Here is a 13,356-nt window from a genome sequence, read left to right as displayed (position 1 = left end):
CAGATAATGTTACGCTTTTACATGGGTCCTGTATGTAGAGAATATTATAACATACTGCTGGGCCCAGCACCCTGAAAATATAAAACTCATGACTTTGCTGGAGCCAGAGAAGGTATTTTCACAGATCCTGGGCCCATTATGTAGGTGTTTTGGCCCTCATCTTTTTGCTGGTTCTTTTTGTTTATTTGTTTTGTTTTTTGGTTTTTTTCCACATAATGGATTGCTTCATATTGCTGAGTCCAGAACTCAGTTAACATGACTCTAATTCCTATACACTACCTAGAGAGGGCATTGTGGCATGTTGCTTGGCACAGCACTTAAGTGATGTTACCCTCTGGCCTTCTTTTTCTGCCCACAAATGGGACTATGACTTCAGGTCACAGGCATGATGGTCAAATTTATATTGAGATTCAGCCAATAGGAGATATTTTACCTTTCATTGCTAGGCTTCAGGCAATACATAAAATCTGAGTTGCATATTTGTACCAAGCTCACAGAGCTTTACAATGCTAACTCATCATGTATGAACTTCTTTGGTGGTATAGAGAGTTTGCTGATAGGGACCAGTGAAGAGTTCAGTTTGAGATTCTTGATTACACACCCAGGTAAAAGCAAGTGTTGTCATCATTCTACATGTCCAAAGGCCACTGTTAAGAACATGAGTTTTACAATTGAATGCAGTACAAAGTTGGAATTGTGACCTCGGTATGTAGGTCTGGCCACAGGTGGGATTGTGACTTATTTCTAGATCCAGCTCACAGGCATAAAAATGAGTCTCATTTCTAACCCAGCCTATAGAAGAGATGCCGACTATTACACCTGGGTTTAGGGGAACATGTAAGGTCATGAGTCCATATAAACATGAAGGCCTTAGAGTGGTTTGAAATTCTCATGCATGATGTATAAATCTTTTGAATATTGATGAGAGTCATGCAACAGCCCAGGATATTAGTGAAATTGTTACTCTCATATACACACCCAGCTCAGAGTTTATAGTGTCACTCTCAAAGACAAGAGGATTTGGCCTATTAATAGGCCTAGTGCTTAGGTGTTGAGACTATTTGGCTTAAATTCCTTTCCTTGGGTGGATTGTGACATATCACTGTGTTAGAATCATAATAATGGGACTCTTCTGTCTGGACCCTGCCAAAAGGGGATACTATCACATATCTATGGGTCTATAAGCTAGATGATTGGTCTCTTCTGACAGTGTCCTGCACCCAGAAGACATTGTGAAATATTGTTTGGCTTAACATCTAGGTAGTGTGACTCTCATCTCCTGCCTGAACCTTGCTCAGCAAACAAATTGTGACATACCGCTGACTGAAAAACCTACATGATGTGACTCTCCTTCACATTCTAGACTCTACCGAGAGAGGGTTATTACATGTTGCAGAGTCCAGCACATGCATAGGTGGAGTGACTCTCCTCTCTTTTCTTCCCTTTCTATGGTGGGCTTCGTGGCATATTATTTGAAACTGTAACCAGGTGAAGTGACTCTTCTGACTAGGTCCAGCATACAAATGAGATTATGCTGTATCACTGGTTCAGTGTCGAGCTGAGTTGACTCCCTTTCCTTGTCCCTGCTTACAGGTGAAATTTTGACCTATACCTGGATTAAGCACGCATGGACAAAAATAACTCTCATACCTGGACCGAGCCAGTAGGAATATTTTGACTCTCATAGCCAGTCTCATGGCCATGGGTAAAGCCCTGTGTTTTTCACTTGTATAAAAGTCATGAAGGATTATAATAATCAGGTATATCATATAAAGCATTAATGGTGCAAAGAGTGTCATAACAGAGACCAGCAACCAGGTAAGAATGTGACTCTTTTAGCTGAAATGATTGTAATTCTCACATATAAGCAGGGTCTAGGAATGAGGTACTAAATCTCACACATTAAAAGCAGTGTATGTTTGAAATAATTACGCACATACAGGGACCTGATCCACAAGTGGTTAACATTTGAACCAGGATTCAGCACACCTGTGGTGCCATGACTCCCCTCCTGGACCACAATGTACAAGGGGGATTGTGGCTCTTATACATGAATCTTGTCCGTTGTTGAGATTTTGACTCCTCCATTTTGACCCAACTTATAGAAAGAATTGACTCACATACACAAAACCAGGACTTGTGTGGGATGTGAAACTTATTTCCAAACATATATGAGAGTGTCATTGGGACAAATCACTTTGTCCAGCAAATGAATAATTTGAGTCATTTTCTGGGCCCAGATCACGGAAGTAATTGTGCCATATGTGGAGCAAGCACCTAAGCAATAGATAACATCCATCGCGGCTCTGCCTTCAAACAGAAATTTTACATATGTCACTGGGATCATCAACCAGATGATGTGAGTTATCTGCCTGAAACCTTTCTACAAAAGGAATTTTGTTATATATCTAGGTCCATCATATAAGTGATGTGACTCCCTTCTACTTCCTTGGCCACGCACTTACAGGGCATTTTGACTAAGAACTGGGTACTGCATTCAGGTGATGTGATTTTTCTTTTTGGGTTCTGCCAACAGGAAGCATTGAACACATCACTTGGCTCAGTACCTAGGTGATGTTTCTTCACTTTTGCCTTGGCTCAGACCTCAGGGAGATTGTGACATATTTCCTGGGACCAACACCTATGTGAGGCCACTCTACGATTTGGTTACTGCACAGGATAGACATTGTGACATACATCTAGGCCAATTGCCTCGGTGAAGTGAGCCTCCTGTCTTGCCAAAGTGCTGCCCAGAGAGAGGGTTTTGATATGTCACTGAAATCCAGGTGATGTGACTCTTCCACCATGTTCCTGCCCACAAGGTGAATTGTGATGTCTCAGTGGCCCAGACCCACATAGGTGATGGGGCTTTCTTGTGTTCTCTCTGGCCACAGGTGATATTCTGCCATATACCAGAGACCAGAACAAAAGCCTAGTAACAACCCATATGACTGGAGCCTACGAGTTGTGCAGGATGGTGACTCTTAGACTTAAGCCTTTTCACAAGTGTAATTGTGACAAATACCTTTGCTCAACTCCTGAGTGATTTAATAATTCTGCCTAGGTATAGCAAATGAGATTTTGACAGATACATCGGTCAAGCACCTTGGTGATCTGACTGTTGTATCTTAAAATGGCCTCAGGGGATATTGTAACATACTTCTGTATCCTTCATCTAGGTTACATGACTCTTCTCTCCTGCCTGTACCCTTCTTCTTTTAGTGATTGTAGTATTTATAATCCCTGCATCCAAATGATATGACACTCTTGCATGGGACCTGTCAACAGGAAGCATTTTGACAAAATTTTGGGCCCATCATTTATGTGATATTTCTCTCCTCTCCTGCCTAGACACTGTCCACAAGAGATATGGAGCCACAGAGCTGGACATAGCACATAAGTTATGTGATATTTCTTAGAGGGCCCTGACTACAAAAAGAATATTGGAATATTTCTGACCCAGCATTTATGTGATAGGGCTGTTAGGCCTCCTTCTTAACCACAGAGTGAATTGTAACATATACCTATGCATGGCTCACAGCCATGATAATGACTCTCATATGTAGACTCAGACAATAGAGGATATTTTGCATCTTGTAACTCACTTTAGGGACATGCGTGATGTCCTGGATCTCCTTCTTGTACAAAGGTCACAAAATATTACAGCAGTCATACATATTTTACAAAGTCTTTGGGTTATACACACAAAGTCAAAGCAGGGCTCAGCACACAGATGAAATCGTGAGTCTTGTTTGCACACCCAGTTAAAGCTGAAAGTAAGAACTCATTATCTCACATGCATAAAGGTAACTGTCACACATGAAACCTGGCATGTATGGTAAGATGGTAAATCTCATCTTTCGAATTTTCTGACAGTGTGAGTATGATATAAATTTTCACCAAGCACTTGTGTAATTTGATGCTCTGGACTTGTTCCAGCTCATAGGTGGGGTCATGAAATCTACCTAAGCCAACCTCAAGTTGACATGACTTTCCTGCCTTGTTCTATCTCTCAGTAAAGATTGTGACATATCACTGGATCTAGCTCCCAGGTAATGTTACATCCTTACTTGCACACTACCCACAAAAATTTTTGTGACATATTTCTGTGTTTACCTCATAGTTGATGTGAGTCTCCTCTCTGGAATGGGCACTGCACAACAGAATGATAGTGACATAATGCAAGGACCGGTGCACAGGCAAGGGTCCTCCTTATCCTGTGGATGCCTGGAGGTGGGCAATGTGACATATCTCTGGGTCTATCGCCTACATTATGTGGCTCTCCTGCTAGGGTCCTTCCAACCTTGAAAGTGACACTCTTCTAGGCCAGGCACACAGGCGATGGTACCCTTTTCCAGGGCTATGCTTCACACAGCACCTTAGACATATCTCTGGGCCTGTCACCTAAATGAAGTGACTCTCTCCCTGGGTCCTAACCAGATGAAGCATTGCATCATAAGCAGAGAACCTTCACCTAGTATGATGTATCTCTCTTGGCTAGGAGCTGTGTTAAGAGCAATTTTTGACATATCACAGGACCCAGCACCCAAGTGATGTGGCTCTTCTGCATAGTTTCTGTCCACATGTTAAATTGTGACATATTTTGATGGAAGCACATAGGTGATATGGCTGTCCTCAACTGCCTGAGCTCTGCCTGGTTGGAATATTAGGACATATCTCTGAGACCATGACCTAAGTGATGTGACTCTCTTTTTCTTCCTGGCCCTTCATAATAGGAGGATTTTGTCAAGTCGCTGAGCCCAGGACTCAGGATATGTGACTCTCCTATTTCTCCTTAACCCTGCCTAGAAAAAAGAAATTTGACACATATTACTGCCCAGCCTGCAGATCATGTTACTCTTCTGCATGGGATCTGCATAAAGAGATAATTATGGCATATTGCATATTGCTGGGCCTAGCACCCTTAAGATGTGATACTCCTGCCTGTGCTGCTGATACCGAATGTATTTTGGCATATATTTGGCCCATTATGTAGGTGTTTTGGCTCTCATAACTGGGCTGGGTTTTTTACACATATGAAATTGTGTCATATTTCTGGGTCCAGCACCCAGTTAATGTGACCCAATTTCCTACACCCTGCATACAGAAGACATTGTGACATATTGCCGGGCACAGCATCCGAGTGATGTTACACTTCTGCACAGTGTTTTCCCCACATACGTGATTATAACATATACCCAGTTTAAGTTCACAGCCATGATGATCAAACTTATATTTGGATTCAGCCAATAGAAAACATTTGCCTTTCATTGTTAGGCTTGGGGCAATAGATAGGGTCCTGTGTTGCATATCTGTACCAAGATCACAAAAACTTACACAACTAACTTACATTTTATAAACTCTTTTGAGGTAGAAATTTTCATAGCAGGGGCCAGCAAAAAGTTCAAATTGGGACTCTCGATTACACACCCAGGTGGAATTAAAAGTTGCCACCATCCCACATTTACAAAGCCCACAGTTGAATCTTATACCTAAGCCGTTCCACAAGTGTAATTGTGACATATATTGTAGTTCAGTTCCTGAGTGATTTAATAATTCTGCCTAGACATAGCCTACAAAAGAAAGTTTGACAAATATCTGCACCAAGCACCTTGGTGATTTGACTGTGCTATCTAAAATGTGTCCTCAGGCAAAATAGCCACATATTTCTGGACCCATTATATAGGGTATATGACTCTCCTCTTTGACCTGTACCCTGCTTCCTATAGTAACTGTAGCTTTTCTCAACACTGAATTCAAATGACATGACTCTCTTTTTTGGAGAAACTCTCCTGTTGAGAGGCATTTTGACACATGCTTGAGCCCAGCTTTTAGGTCAGATGACTTTCCTCTCCTGCCTAGACACAGCCCAAAATGAACATTGTGTAACAGAGTTGGATTTAGGACACAAGTTATGTGATATTTTGGACAGGACTCTTCCTGCAAAAAGAATACTGGAATATTTCTGGGCCAGCATTTAGGTGATGTGGCTGTTAGGCCTGATTCATAACCACAGAGCAAATTGTAACAAATACCTAGGGAGGGCTAGCAGGAATAATAATGACTCTTATATGTGAACTCATCCAATAGAGGATATTTTTACTCTTAAAATTCAGTTTAGGGACATGCATGATGTCCTGAATCACTTTCTTGTACAAACATCACAAAAGATTACAACACTCACACATATTTTACAGAGCCTTTGGTTTATACAGAAAGAGTCAAAGCAGGGTTCAACTCAGATGACATTGTGCATCTTGTATGCACATCCACCTGTCAGTAAGGACTGTCATCATCTCTCATGGATGAAGGCAACTGTCACACATGGAAGCAGGACATGCATGGTTTTGTAAATCACATCTTTTGAATTTTCTGACAGTGTGATTGTGATATAAATCTTTGCCAAGCACCAGTGTAATTTGACCCTCCAGGCCTGTTCCAGCCCATATACGGGATTGTGCTATCTACCTAGGCCAACCTCGAGGATATGTGACTCTCCTGCCTGGGCCCTTCTCTCAGTAAGTATTGCACATATCACTAGATCTAGCATCCAGTTGATGTTCACCTTCTTGTCTCTGCCGTGCCAACTGAAATTATTGTGAACATATTTTTGCGTGCACCTCATAGGTGATGAAACTCTAATCTCTGGAATGGGCCCTGCATAAAGGAAGGATGGTGACATATTGTGAAGCCAGGCATACAGCTGTGGGTACTTTCTGCCAGTGCCATGCCCAAAGTAGGGCATTGTGACATATCTCTGCACCTGTCACCTAGGTTAAGCGGCTCTCCTGCTTGGGCCCTGACAACCTGGAAAATGACATATTTCTAGGCCAGACACACAGGTGATGGTACTCCTTTGCCAAGACTATGCTTCACAGAGGACTTTGTGACCTATCTCTTGGGCTAATAAACTAGTTGATGGGACTGAATGCTTTGGCCTCACACACATAGAGCATTGTGACATGAAAGTGAAACCTGCCCCAAGGTGATGTAACCCTTTCACCTTGGTTCTGAACAAATGGGGACTTGCAGCATACCTTAGGACCCAGCACCCAGGTTATATGGCTCTTCTGCCTGGTTTCTGCCCATGTGTTAGATTGAGACATATACCTAAAGAAGCACCAATAAGACACTGCTCTCCTCTTCTGCCTGAGTTCTGCCTACTGGGGACATTGGGACACGTTTCTAAGCCCATGACCTAAGTGACATGACTCTCTTCCCCTGCCTCAGCCTTTAAAATGCTGAAATTGTGATGTATTTCTGAGACCAGGATTTAGGTTATGTGACTATTGCCTTTTTTCTGAATCATGCCCACCAAGGGAAAGTTTCACCTACTGCACTCAGAAAGGATGTTACTCTTCTGTTACAGTCCTGAATAGTGAGGGAGTGATTGCATAATGGTAGGTCCAGCACTCTAATGACGCTTCAGTCCTGCCGGCGCCAGAGCCACAGAGAGTATTTTGACATATCTTCAGCCAAATGTGTAAGTGTTTTGGCTTTCATCCGTTGGTTGAGTTTATTATTTTTTTACAAGTAAAATTGTGTCATGTTGCTAGGTCCAACATCCAGATAATGTGACCCCACTTTCTTTATTCTGCCTAGAGATGGCACTGTGACATGCTGTGTGCTACAGCACCTAAGTGATGTTACTCTTTTTTGTAATTTTTTGCTCACTAATGGGATTATAAAATATACCTTGTTTCAGTTTACAGGTATGATGGTGAAACTTACATTGTGATTCAGCAAATAGAAGGTATTTTGCCTCTCATTCCAAGGCTTAGGGCAATAGGTAAAATCCTGGGTTGCCTATTTGTACAAAGCTCACAGAACAATAATTAATATTGTATAAACTCCTTGGGTGGTACGGAGAGTTTCCTAAAAAGGCCCAGCAAAAAGTTAAGATTGTGATTCTCAATTACACACACAATTGAAAGTAAAACTTGTCACCACCCCTCATTTAGAAAGCCCATTGCTGAGATACTGAGTCTAACAAGTAAAACAGTACAAAGATGGAATTGTGACTCTCTTTTGTGGATTTTGCCACAGGTGCAACCGTCACTCATTTTTAGACCCAGCTCACAGGCATAAAAATAAGTCTCATTCCTGAACTAAACATAAATGGGAGATGTTGACTGTCATATCTGAGTTTAAGGCAACATATAATATTCAGAGTCAAAATGAGCATGTGCACCTCAGAGTAGTTTGTGAGTCTCATGCATGTTGTATAAAATTCCCAGCTGTTCTAGAGGATGTCACACAATGGCCCAGCACACATGTGACAATGTGACTTACATACATAGGAGTTAGCAGTTAAAGGTGTCACCCTAAAAGATGAGGAGATATTGTCATATCACTGGGCCTAGTACCCAGCAGTAAAAACTGCTTTAATTGTTTCCCATGTGTGCGTTGTGATGTATTGTTGGGTCAGAATCATAATAATGTGACTCTTTACTACTTGATCCTGCCAAGTAGGGATATTATCACATATATCTGAGCCTATTTCTTGGGTGACTTGTCTATTTTGCTTGTGCTCTTTCACCAAAGAACATTGTGACATCATTGGGGATATCATCTAGGAAATGTGACTCTTCTCTCCTTCCTAGGTCCTGCCCACTAAAAGAATTGTGACATAACGCTGACTGCAAAAACTGGGTAATGCAACTCTCCTCTTTATTCTGGAGTCTGCCAAAACAGGGGATTATTACATATTGCTGAGCCCAGCACCTAGATGATGTGAGTCTTCTCTGTTTCTCTAAGATTATAATGTATCCTGAGCTCACCATCCAGGTGATGAGACTCTCCTACCGTCTTTCTGCCCACAGGTAAAATTTTATCATATACCCAGCTTCAGATACCATGCAATAATATAACTATCATACCCGGACCCAAAAAGGAAAGATATTTTGATTCTCAGAGCCATTCTTATGGCCATAAGCAAAGTAATTGTTCTCATAGTGTTATAAAGTTCACACAGTATTATGACACTCCAGCATATCGTATAAAATGTGAGTAGTATGATGAGTGTTACAACAGGGAACAGCAACCCAATGCTATTGTGATTATTGGATCCACACCCAACTGACACGACTGTCATTCTCTCACAAGAACAGAACCTGCAAATAAAGTACTAAATCTCGCCAAAAGAGCAGTAAAAGATTGAAATTGTTCATCTCATATGTGGGTCTGACTCACAGGTGGTTTGGGGATGCATGGTTCAGCACACCTGTGAGGCTGGGACTCTCCCCCTGGAACACAGACATCAAGTGGGATGGCCATCTTCTACATGGATTATGCCCATTGTTTAGATTGTGTCTCCTCTGCTTCGACCCAACTCACAGGAGGTGTTTACTTATGTAAATAAAGCCAGGACTTGTGTGGGACTGTGAAACTTACTTCTGGTGTGTGATTAGGACTTAAAAGTTAGCCCAGCTCCTGAGTAATTTGACTCTCCTTTTCAGGCCATAACCCAAGATGAAATTGTGACATACGTGGACCAAAAACCTAAGCAAAGGTGACTGGGCCTGCCTACAAATGGCACTTTTATGTATCACTGGGACGAGCACCCAGGAGATGTGTATTATTTGCTTGATTCCGGCCTATATAAAGCATTGTGGCTTTTATCTAGGTCCATCACGTAAGTGACGTGACTCACTTCTACAGCCTTTCCCCTGTAATTATGGTGCATTGTGACACATAACTGGATACTATACCCAGAAATCATGACACTCCATTCTGGGTTCTAAAAACAGAAAGTTTTGTAATGTATCACTTGGCTTAGCACCTAGGTGATGTTTCTACTCTCCTACCTCAACCTGACCACAGGGGAGATTGTGACATATTGATAAACCCACCTCCTCCAAGGTGAGGTCATTTTCATACTTTGGTTTTGCACCTAGTGGCCATTGTGACATATATCTAGGCCAACTGCCTAGATACAGGTAAAGTGATTCTCCTCACCTTCTTAAGCCCGGCCCGACAGAAGAAATTTTGATATATCACTAAAACCAGCTTCCAGGGGATGTGCCTCTTCTTCCAGGGTCCTGGCCACAAGAAAGATTGTGACATCTCACTGGACCAGCACCCTCACAAGTGATGCGACATTTCAGCTTGCCCTCTGTCTATAGATGATATCATGCCATATACTTGAGAGCAAATGAGATGACTAATCATGACTCTTAAACCTGAAGCCAGGTCACATCCAAGATGGTGACTCCCATTCCTGAAACTTTCCACCAGTGTTATCGTGACATATTCTATTTCCCATCTCTTGAGTGACTTAATCGTCTTGCCTAAATGTTGCCCACAAATGAGATTTGGACACATTGCTCAGCTGAGCACCTTGGCAATTTGACTCTCCTGTCTTAAGAATATCCTCAGGAAGGATTGTCGCATGGTTTTGGACCCATCATCTAGTTTTCTTACTCTCCTCTGCTGTCTGAACCCTCCTTCCACTGAGGATTATAGCATTTCTAACCATGCCATCCAAATTGTACGAATCTATTTCCTGGTCCCTTCAACATGAGACATTGTGACATATCTCTGGGCCTAGCATTTAGGTGATATGAATCTCTTCTTCTGTCTGGACACTGCCCACAAGGGGCATTGTGCCATATATCTGGTTGTAACCCCCAGTTTATGCAACTCTACTGCCAGGAATATGCCTACAAGGAGAATATTGGAACATTTCTGGCTCAGCATTTAGTGTACTTGGCTGTCATGCCTATTTCATAATCCACAAAGTAAATTGTTACATATACCTAGGCACAACTTACAGGCATGATAATGACTCTCATATGTGGACCTGATAAATAGGGTTACTTCTGAGTCTCATAACTTGCTTCAGAAACAGGAGTGGTTAAATCACTTTCTCCTAAAAAAGAAGACAAGGAAGATTATAACAGCCTCAGATGTTTCATAAAGGCCTTGGCCCATACAGAGAGTTTTATAACAGAACCCAAGAGAAAGGTTAAACTGTGAGTCTTATGTGTGCACTCAGCTGACAGCAAGTACTGTCACCATCTCACATATATGACGCCAACTGCCAATCATGAAAACAAGACATGTGTGGTATTATAAATCTCATTCTCAGAATTTTCTGCCAGTGTGAGTGATATAAATCTTCACCAAGCACCTGTGTGATTTTATTCTCCAGATTTGTTCCAGTCCACATATGTTATTGTGATATCAACCTGGGCCAACCTTTAGGTGATGTGAAGCTCCTGCCTCGACCCTGCTGTCATTAAGAATCATGACATATCACTAGATCCCGCACCCAGGTCATGTTACATTTTTGTCTGAGTGGGTGATAGTGACATAGGGCTTAGCCAGGCACAGAGGTGACAGGACTTTTTTGCTAGTACCATGTCCTAAAGAGGGCATTGTGACAAATCTCTTGGCCTATCACCTAGGTGATGTTGTGCTCCTGCTTGGGTACTGCTTACCTGGATAACAACATAATGCACAGAGGTGATGGTACTTTCTTGCTAAGGCCATGTCCTAAAGAAGGCATTGTAACAAATCTGTGGGCCTATCAGCTAGATGATGTTGCTCTCCTGCTTGGGTCCTGCTTACCTGTATAGTGGACATATTGCTAGGCTGCGCACATGGGTGATGGTACTCTTTCACCAGGGCCATGACTCAAGGAGGACAGTGTGACGTATCTCTGGGCCAATCCCCTAGGTGATGTGACTCCCTGCTTGTGCCCTGCCCACATTGAGCATTGTGATATCTTTTGTACTTATTTTTTGTAACTCTGTTGCCTGTGTCCTGTCTTAAGGAAGTCTTGTGACATATCTTAGGACCCAGCATCAAGGCGATGTGACTCTTCTCCCTGGCTTCACCTCACATGTTAAATTGTGTCACATACCTAGTAAGCACCTAGGTGATATGACTCTTCTCTTCTGCATGAGTCCTGCCTACTTGGGACATTGGGCCATATATCTGAGCCTGTGTCTTAAGTGATGTGAATCTTTTTTTCTGCAAGAGCCTTTAGAATGGGGTGATGTGACATATTGCTCAGCCCAATACTTAGGTAAGATGACTCGTTTTTTCCTGAACTATGCCCATGAAAAGGAGCTTTGATGTATCGCTGGTCCCAGCATGAAGATGACGTTTCTTTTCTTACTAGGTCCAGCATAAAGAGAAAATTGTGGCATACTGCTGGAACCCCCACCCTGATGATGTAACTCTTTTGCCTGTTCCAGAATAACAAAGGATTTTTTACATACCATGGGCCTATTCTGTAGGTAATCTTGTTCTCATCATTAGTATGCATTTCTTTTTCCTATATTTTCTACATTTGGGTTTGTGTCTTATTGCTGAGTCCAGCACCCAGTTATCATAACCCCAATTTCTAGACCCTGCATTGAGAGGGCATTGTGACATATTGCTTGGCACAGCACCTAAGTATGCTACCTTTCTGCAAAATTTTTTTTTCTACAAATGGTATGAAATTTCCATTGCTTCATTTCAGATGCATTATGATCGAACTGAAATTGAAATTTCACCAATATTAGATGTTTTGCCTTTCATGGCTACACTTAGAAAAATAGGTAAGGTTATGAGTTGCAAATTTGTACAAAGTTCACAGAAGCTTACAACAGTAACACATAATCTATAAGCTCCTTGGTTGGTACACAGAGTTTTATAACATGGCTCAGCAAAAGTTAAGGTTTTGACTCTTGATTACACATGCAGGTAAGAGAAAAATTTGTCAACATCCCACATTTACAAAGCCCACTGTTGAAGTCCTGAGTCTAACAAGTAAATAAAGTACAAAGATGGAATTGTGACTTTCATATATGGATCTTGCTACAGGTGAAATCGTAACTCACTTCTGGACCCACATCAGGGGCATAATAATGTGTCTTCTGTCTGAACCTAGCCTATAAAGAGGGATGTTGCTTATCATAACTGAGTTTAAAGCAGTATGTAAGATTGTGAGTCAATAGGAGCATGTAGGCCTCAGAATGGATTGCAACTCTCATGCCTGTTGCTTAAAGCCTTTGTATGTTGTAGAGTGTGTCATGGGATCACCCAGAATACACATGAGATTGTGACTCTTATATACTCACCAAACAAACAGTCAAAGTTGTCACCCTAATAGATGAAGAGATTGTGCCATATCACTAGGCCTAGTACCTCTAGGTGTTGAGAATTTTAGGCTTAAATTCTTTTCCATGGTTGCATTGTAAAACATCCCTGGGTTAGAATCATAATACTTTAACCCTCTGCTTGGACCCTGACAACAGTGGATATTATCACATGTCTTTAGGCCTATCAGCTAAGTGGTGTGTCTCTCCTGCCAGTGCCCTGCCCACAAAGGACACTGTGACGTATCACTAGATAAAGCATCTA

The 13,356-nt window shown here is 41.9% G+C and overlaps 1 long non-coding RNA gene across 1 annotated transcript; it reads left to right on the top strand.

Annotated features, from left to right (window-relative positions):
- Positions 1 to 7,372: 7,372 nt before the first annotated feature.
- Positions 7,373 to 8,706, top strand: LOC129053203 (uncharacterized). The gene is made up of 3 exons (XR_008518257.2): positions 7,373 to 7,483; positions 7,706 to 7,753; positions 8,604 to 8,706. It is a non-coding gene; the product is annotated as an uncharacterized LOC129053203 (long non-coding RNA).
- The last annotated feature ends 4,650 nt before the right edge of the window (positions 8,707 to 13,356 follow it).

Source organism: Pongo abelii, chromosome Y, assembly GCF_028885655.2.
Source record: "Pongo abelii isolate AG06213 chromosome Y, NHGRI_mPonAbe1-v2.0_pri, whole genome shotgun sequence".
In the NCBI taxonomy this organism is placed as follows: domain Eukaryota; kingdom Metazoa; phylum Chordata; class Mammalia; order Primates; family Hominidae; genus Pongo; species Pongo abelii.
Note: the sequence above shows the minus strand (reverse complement) of the source record. Positions and strands in the feature narration are given on the sequence as shown.